Raw genomic sequence first — 8,976 nt, 5'->3', positions numbered from 1 at the left:
TTTTTTTTTCTGTAAATGTTCATATTTTTCCCTTCAAATACGCGTTTCTGTTATTTTTCTAATGTACTGTAGAGGCCAGGACCACCAATACGACGTTGCAAAATAGCACTGCTGGTACCAGGTGTTCTCCCAAGGTTCATTCAGAAATGTAACGTGATTCCAGTAACAATACGGAAAGGCTTTTTTTTTGGAACCAGGCATGTTGATAGTAGAGTTCACATGGAAGAACAAATAACTAATAACGAAGAAGACGTGGACAAACAAAAGCGCCATGCCCTACAGATATGAAAACAGCTTCTTTAATTAAAACTGTGTGGTACTGGCACATGAACAGGAAACAGACAAGTGGAATATCCAGAAATCAACCCCATAACATGGAAATTTGGCTCATAAACATATTTCAGATCAGTGGGACAAATACGCAGTTTATGGTGAAAGGTGCTAAGAGAAATGGGTAGCCGTCTGAGAAATGATGAAATTAAATCTGGACCTCACAGGTATAAATTGCAAACGGATCAATAATCTACGAAAAACAAAACCACGTGTGAGGTGTTCACGAGATTTCGTGGCTGATTAAGGAACAAGAAGTGCCTAGGAGGTGGCAGTAGCACACAAGCTTTGACAGGTTGGGGAGGAGAGTCTCATGCACCATGAGATTATCCACAGGCTTCAAACCGGGGTCACTACTCAGAAAAGAGAGGAAATGGCGGGGGCACAGAGAACTCCCAGAGAAAAAGGGGATCAGAAGTGGGGGAGGGCTCATGTGACTAGATCAGGTTTCTCAGCAGCCTGCCAGGTGTCTGCGTCACAGAGCTCTGAAGGGCAGCAGGGGCTTGCAGTCTTCATAGCCCAGGGTTTATCTTATCTATCGCTAGCAGAGATTGGGCACAATTTCACCAAGTATACAAAGCAAGCACACGCTAAATGGCTTAACACTGCTGCTTTGGGATGTGGTTTATTTATTTACTATTTATTTGAGACGGAGTCTCTCTCTGTTGCCTAGGCAGGAGTGCAATGATGCGATCTTGGCTCACTGCAACCTCTGCCTCCTGGGTTCCAGTCATTCTCCTGTCTCAGCCTGCCAAGTAGCTGGGATTATAGGCACCTGCCACTATGCCTAGCTATTTTTTTTTTTTATTTAGACGGAGTCTGGCAGTGTCACCCCCCAGGGTGTAGTGCAGTTGCACGATCTCGGCTCACTTCAATCGTGGATCACAGCAATCACCACCTCCTGGGTTCAAGCAATTCTCCCTCAGCCTCCTGAGTAGCTGGAACTACAGGCGTGCGCCACCACGCTCAGCTAATTTTTTTTTTTCTATTTTTAGTAGAGGTTGGGTTTCACTATGTTGGCCAAGATGGTCTCCATCTCATGACCTCGTGGACCGCCCACCTTGGCCTCCCAAAGTGCTGGGATTACAGGTGTGAGCCACTGCACCAGGCCTTGGGATATGTTTTAAGTAACTGAATGTATTAAAATTTGTTGCACCAGCAGGCTATTGTAAATAATGGTGCTATGACCATTGTGTACAAACGTATCTTAGATCCTTGTTCTCAGCACCTTTGGATATATATGGGGAAGTGGAACAGCTGTGTCTGATGAGAATTCTAATTTTCTGACAAACCAGTGTACTGTTCCAGAGCTGATGCATCATTTTACATTCCCACAAGCCATACACAAGGGTCCATCTGTACCACAGCCAACCAGCACTTACCTCTGACTGAACGGCTAACAGCCATCACCGCAGGGGTAACTGATCTCAGTGTGGCTTTTATTTTCATTTCCCTAGTGTTTAGTTATGTTGATCATCTTTTCATGTTCTTATTGGCCATCTGTTTATCTTTTTTAAACTATTACAAGTCCTTTTTTGAATTAATTTGGTTTTGCTGTTATTGGGTTTTAGTTCTTAATAAACTGAATATTCATCCTTAATCAAACACATGATTTGCAAATATTTCCTCCCATTCTGTGGCTTTTCTTTTCACTCATTATTATCCTTTGATGCACAAAATTTGTAATACTGATGAAGTCTAATTCATCTAGTTTTCTTCAGTTGCCTGTGTGGTTGATTTCATAACCCAGAAATCATTTCCAATTCCAGTCTCATGAAGCTTTTTCCTCTACGTTTTCCTTTAAGAGTTTTATACGTTAGCTCTTACATTTAGGTTTTAAATCCATTTTCAATTCATTTTTATATATAGTATAAAGTAAGGGTCCAGCTCCATTCTTGTGCATATAGATATCCAGTTTCTTCAGCACCGTTTCTCCCCCAGGCTCTACTGAGGTATAACTGACAGGAGAAGGATCATATAAAGATGCGCAACATGATGAATTGATATCTGCACACATTGATACATGCACCATGATCAAACAGACTGACACATCCATCCCCTCATCGAGGCTCCATCTTTCAAGTATGTGGTGAAGATAGTTAAGATCTACTATCTTGGCCGGGCGCGGTGGCTCAAGCCTGTAATCCCAGCACTTTGGGAGGCTGAGGCGGGTGGATCACGAGGTCAAGAGATCGAGACCATCCTGGTCAACATGGTGAAACCCCGTCTCTACTAAAAATACAAAAAATTAGCTGGGCATGGTGGTGCGTGCCTGTAATCCCAGCTACTCAGGAGGCTGAGGCAGGAGAATTGCCTGAACCCAGGAGGCGGAGGTTGCGGTGAGCTGAGATCGCGCCATTGCACTCCAGCCCGGGTAACAAGAGCGAAACTCCGTCTCAAAAAAAAAAAAAAAAGATCTACTATCTTAGCAGATTCCAGTCATACAATACAGTATTATTCACTAAAGTCTCCATGCTGTACATACATCCCAGAACTTACTCAGCCTTTAGCTTATTTGTGCCATTTGACCAACATCTCCCCATTCCTTCCGCTGCCCCATCCTCTGACAGCCAGCATTGTACTCCCTGCTTCTGGAAGTTCAGCTGGTTTGGATTCCATGTGAGGTTATATAGGATTTACTTAAAAAAAAAAAAAGGCTAAATAATATTTGTGTGTGTGTGTCATGGTTTTGTTCTGTTTTTAGAGATAAGGTCTCACTCTGTTGCTCAGGCTGGAGAGAGTGCAGTGGTACAGTCATGGCTCACTACAGCCTTGAACTCCTGGGCTCCGTCATCCTCCTGCCTCAGGTTCCTGTGTAGCTGGGGTTGCAGGCATGGACCACCAAACCCGGCCGCCTTTTTCAAGATTGGTTTAACTAACTGAACTCCATTGAGATTCCGTATGTGTTTGCTTTATTTATGAGACCGACTTTTGCTCTTGTTGCCCAGGCTGTAGTGTAATGGCATGATCTTAGCTCACTGCAACTTCCACCTCCGCGATTCAAGTGATTCTCCTGTGTCAGCCTCCCGAGTAGCTGGGATTACAGGTGCCCACCACCATCCTGGCTAATATTTTTATATTTTTAGTAGAGATGGGGTTTCTCCATGTTGGTCAGGCTGCTCTCAAACTTCCAACCTCAGGTGATCTATCTGCCTCGGCCTCCCAAAGTGTTGGGATTACAGGCATGAGCCACCATGCCCAGCCCTTTTATTTATGTTTTTCAAGATGGAGTCTCACTCTGTTGCAGTGGTGGCATGTTGCCCAGGCTGGAGTGCAGTGGTGCCATCTTGGCTCACTGCAACCTCCACTTCCTGGGTTCAAGCGATTCTCCTGCCTCAGCCTCCCAAGTAGCTCAGATTATAAGCGTGTGCACTAGGCCTGGCTAATTTTTGTATTTTTAGTAGAGATGGTGTTTCACCATGTTGGCCAGGATGGTCTTGCACGCCTGACCTCAAGTAATCTGCCCACCTAGGCCTCCCCAAGAGCTGGGATTACAGATGTGAGCCGCTGCACCTGGCCTGTGCATGGTATTTTAAAGCTAATTTTGCAAGTACCTTAACATCACTTCTGTCATATTCTGCTGGTCATAGAGACCAACCCTGGTATGACACGTGAGAGGACTACACACAGGTACAAATGTCAGGAAGCAGGAATTACTGGGCCACATCATCCTCCTAGAACAGGGAAGAATTTGGCAACACCCAACAAAAGTACAGGTGCGATCCAGCAACCCTGCTGCTCAAAACTCTCTCTGAAGGGAAATCTCGAACAATTTCAAAAACGCCTGACAGTACTAATTACAGTCAAGTAGTCAGGTAGCTGAGTACTGCACGGCACATCCCCCAGTGGAGCTCTGGAGATGAGGTCTCTGTGAGCTCCTCTGGAGTGATTTCCAAGATACACCATTAAGTAAAAATGCAAACGGCACAACAGTGGCTACAGTAGGAAGCCTTTTCTTTAGAAAGATAGACTGGGTGCAGTGGCTCACACCTGTAATCCCAGCACTTCGGTCGAGGTGGGCAGATCACTTGAGGTCAGAAGTTCGAGACCACCCTGGCCAACATGGCGATACCCCGTCTCTACCAAAAAATGCAAAATTTAGCTGGCCAGGGAGGCGCACACCTGTAGTCCCAGCTACTTGGGAGGCTGAGGCAGAACCACTTGAACCTGGGAGGCAGAGGCTGAGTGAGCCAAGGTCATGTCACTGCACTCCAGACTGGGGGACTGAACGAGACTACATCTTAAAAAAATAATAACAGGCAAGAAAATATATATGTATATTTATCTCTTCATGTCGAATACAAGGAAATACAGACGAGAGTATTCAGAAAATAACAGCTCACAGGCTGAAATGGATGGTAGGACGGGAACAAGGTGGGAAGGAAAGGCAGGGACAGGGAAAGCTCCCTGAGCGTGTCATTCTGTTCAGTCCTGATGTCCAAACAGAGTTCTTTCTTTACAGCCTTAATTCTAAAAAATTAACAGGGGGCCAGACATAGTGGCTTATGCCTGTAATCCCAGCACTTTGAGAGGCCAAGGCAGGAAGATCACTTGAGGCCAGGAGTTCAAGACCAGCCTGGCCAACGTGGTGTAACCCCGTCTCTACTAACAATACAAAACAAATTAGCTGGGCGTGGTGGTGGGCACCTCTGATCCCAGCTACTCGGGAGGCTGAGACAGAAGAACTGCTTGAACCCGGGAGGCGGCAGTGAACTGAGATGGCACCACTGCACTCCAGCCTGGGAGACAGAGTACGTCTCAAGAAAAAAAAAAACCCAACATGGATAGAGGGACAACTGCAAATGTGAAATGCACAGAAACAATCAAACTGAACTAGGTATCAAATGAGTAACAAAACCGTGTGATAGGACACACAGCGAAGGCTGAGCCTGGGCATTCGGAGGACGCGACCCCAAATGTGGTGCTATGGGCAGAGATGAGAATCCAGATGCCTTGGTCCCACCTCGGGAGTGGCTCCCTCCCTGCGTTCCCACCAGTTCCTTATAGAATTTTTATTAATTGTGGATAAGGGACTTGCGATGTTGCCTAGGTTGGTCTCGAACTCCTGGCTTCAAGCAATCCTCCTGCCTTAGCCTGGGATTATGGGCGTGAGCCACCTCCCTGGCCTCCCACTTCCTCCTGTAAAGAGATGGTTCAGGCATTTGCCTGTGAATTTATAGGTATATGTGCAGTATACCAATAAATACTTGTTGCCCTTGTCAACAGGTTCTTGGAAACTGTGACTTTAAGGGAGATGACATCAATAAACCGATTTTTATTCTCATCAGCATTTTAAGAAAACGACATGGAACAAAATGATGTTATTCAAGAGCCTGCTGGATGTCATTCTGCTTCAAGTCATAGATTCCAAGATGCCCTGGATGGCATTAAGTAGAGACTTTACTGCATTTTGGTGGTTACCATGCTCTGACTCCCACTCCCTCCCCCCGCTCCCCCTGCACCTGCTGTCTCTGCCTCACTGTTTTCCCGTGGGACCTATGGACAGAGGACTAACTTCTCTGCTCCTGAAGCCCTCCTTGCCCAGGATCTGTAAGGAATAAATCTTTAAATGTGTTTCCTACTGCGATGCTTGAATTTGCACCTTCCACCGGAAGGACCAGGGGCTGCCCAGACTGGGTTTTCCCGGAGACCGGGGCTGTGGCGAGGAAACCCCGCAACTGCCATGGCAAGGGTCTGAAGCCTCAGCCTGTTCCCACATACACATTGATTTAGAAAAGAATTAGAAATGTAGGTACATAGTTATTCCTTTACATAATCATATGTAATCTTTAGAAAAATTTTTTTAATTTTATTTTTTTAGTTGTTTTTAATTTTAATTTTTTTATTGCATTTTAGGTTTTGGGGTACATGTGAAGAACATGCAGGATTGTTGCATAGGTACACACATGGCAATGTGGTTTGCTGCCTTCCTCCCCATCACCTATATCTGGCATTTCTCCCCATGTTATCCCTCCCCAACTCCCCACCCTCTGCTGTCCCTCCCCTAGTTCCCCCCCACAGACCTCAGTGTGTGATGCTCCCCTCTCTGTGTCCATGTGTTCTCATTGTTCAACACCTGCCTATGAGTGAGAACATGCAGTGTTTGATTTTCTGCTCTTGTGTCAGTTTGCTGAGAATGATGGTTTCCAGGTTCATCCATGTCCCTACAAAGGACATGAACTCATCATTTTTTATGGCTGCTTAGTATTCCATGGTGTATATGTACCACATTTTCCCTGTGCGGTCTATCATCGATGGGCATTTGGGTTTGTTCCAGGTCTTTGCTATTGTAAACAGTGCCACAATAAACATACATGTGCATGTGTCCTTATAACAGAGCGATTTATAATCCTTTGGATATATACCCAGTAATGGGATTGCTGGGTCAAATGGAATTTCTATTTCTAGGTCCTTGAGGAATCGCCACACTGTCTTCCACAATGGTTGAACTAATTTACACCCCCACCAACAGTGTAAAAGTGTTCCTATTTCTCCACATCCTCTCCAGCATCTGTTGTCTCCAGATTTTTTAATGATCGCCATTCTAACCGGCGTGAGATGGTATCTCAATGTTGTTTTGATTTGCATTTCTCTGATGACCAGTGATGATGAGCATTTTTTCATATGTTTCTTGGCCTCATGTAGAGCTGTTGGGCCCCTCAGGGTCGTGGGGTGTCCCTTATGCTGTGTTGAGGTGTAGAATCCAAGAAGTAAAGAGACAGGACACTGAAGAACTGGTGAAGAGCATCTAGACTCAGGGGGCCACATCACCTAAGAGCAGAGACAGGCGAGGCCCCAAATGCCCAGAAGCATCTGTATTTATTAGGTACAAGCAGGGGGCAGGGTTGTAAGTGAGGTCATCTCTATAGGCTTAGTGATAGGGCATACATAGTCACATGAGTCACAAGCGAGGGGCCACCCCATTAGGTCACCTGGGTGGAGAGGTGGGCCGTGTGCAGTAGGGGGCCGTGCTGTGTGCAGTAGTTGAGGGTCGTGTACAGAAAAGGGGTCCACCCCCATTAGGTCACCGAGGCAAGGAGGTGGGCTGTGTGCAATGGGTGTCATGTGCAACACTTCTTACCTGGGGGCTGGAGACTTTAAAGGGTTTCTAATAGGGTTTCTGTAAGCCAGCACAGTGGGAGCTGACAGACGTGTGCTCTTCTCTTAAGATATTTATGGGAGGATTCTTTGAGCTAGCACAGAAGCGAGAAAAGGCTGACAGGGTACACAGCCACCGTGACTGGTCACACAGAGGGGTTCTTCTCCCTCGGTTATTTGTGGGATCTCAGGCCTGAGGCCGACTTTCCACAGGAACTGGATGCAAGGTGCTACAACTCCTTTATCAGGAGGAGAGGCTCCTGCTCCAAGCCTGCCGTACAGCGTCTGCCCTTTCAGGCAGGGACGCCACCACCCGGGTCTTGGGTTCTCGTCCCGGTCTGGCTGTTTTCCCATGTACTGCTTCTGTTCTGACTGCTCCAGGCATTCCTCCTACTACAGACTACTATATGGTTATATAGAAGGATTCTATAAATCAGCACTAAATGTGTCAGTACAGCTCCAGCTACAATACCTGTATGATTATATAGAAAGATTATATGAGACTAAGTATAATTATATAATTATATATATAAGCTAGATATGGTAAGCAGTAAGTTATACTTCAGGCACTAATTCTATAAACTAATATGTGATTATTTATATAGGATTATATAAAGGAAATAGCTGAGTAAGAACACTATAAACTAAGATATTCTTCAGGCACTAATTGTGCCTGGGGTCTGAATAGTTCTCCTTCCTTGGTGCCCATGGCGGGGTGTGACCCATACCTCATGTATGTCTTCTTTTGAAAAGTGTCTGTTCATATCCTTTACCCAATTTTGAATGGGTTTGTTTGTTTGTTTTTCTTGTAAATCTGTTTTAGTTCTTTGTAGATTCTGGATATTAGTCCTTTGTCAGATGGGTAGATTTTGCAAAAAAATTTTCCCATTCCGTTGGTTGCCAGTTCAGTGTAATGATTGTTTCTTTTGCTGTACAGAAGCTGTGGAGTTTGCTTAGGTCCCATTTGTCTATTTTGGCTTTTGTTGCCAATGCTTTTGGTGTTTTGGTCATGAAGTCCTTGCCTACGCCTATGTCTTGAATGGTTTTGCCTAGGTTTTCTTCTTGGGTTTTTATGGTGTTAGGTCTTATGTTTAAGTCTTTAATCCATCTGGAGTTAATTTTAGGGTAAGGTGTCAGGAAGGGGTCCAGTTTCTGCTCTGCACATGGCTAGCCAGTTTTCCTAACACCATTTATTAAATAGGGAATCCTTTCCCCATTGCCTGTTTTTGTCATGTTTGTCAAAGATCAGATGGTTGTAGATGTGTGGCGTTGCCTCTGAGGCCTCTGTTCTGGTCCATTGGTCTATATCTCTGTTTTGATACCAGTACCATGCTGCTTTGATTAATGTAGCCCTGTAGTATACAGCTAGTGCTCGACTTACGACCACGATTGGTTTCGACAGACCAGTCATAACACGATTTGGTCGTAAGTTGAGTAGGCTATATGCACAGTACTGTGAAATGATGTTATAAAAATCTTTAAGTCATATTTTATCATAATTTTCTTTCATTATTGTTATATATCATAATTTTCTTTGTTCATTTTATG

The sequence above is a fragment of the Cebus imitator genome, unplaced genomic scaffold, assembly GCF_001604975.1.
Source record: "Cebus imitator isolate Cc_AM_T3 unplaced genomic scaffold, Cebus_imitator-1.0 Scaffold509, whole genome shotgun sequence".
Taxonomy (NCBI): domain Eukaryota; kingdom Metazoa; phylum Chordata; class Mammalia; order Primates; family Cebidae; genus Cebus; species Cebus imitator.
The sequence above is the reverse complement of the archived record's forward strand: the minus strand, read 5'-3'. Positions refer to the sequence as shown.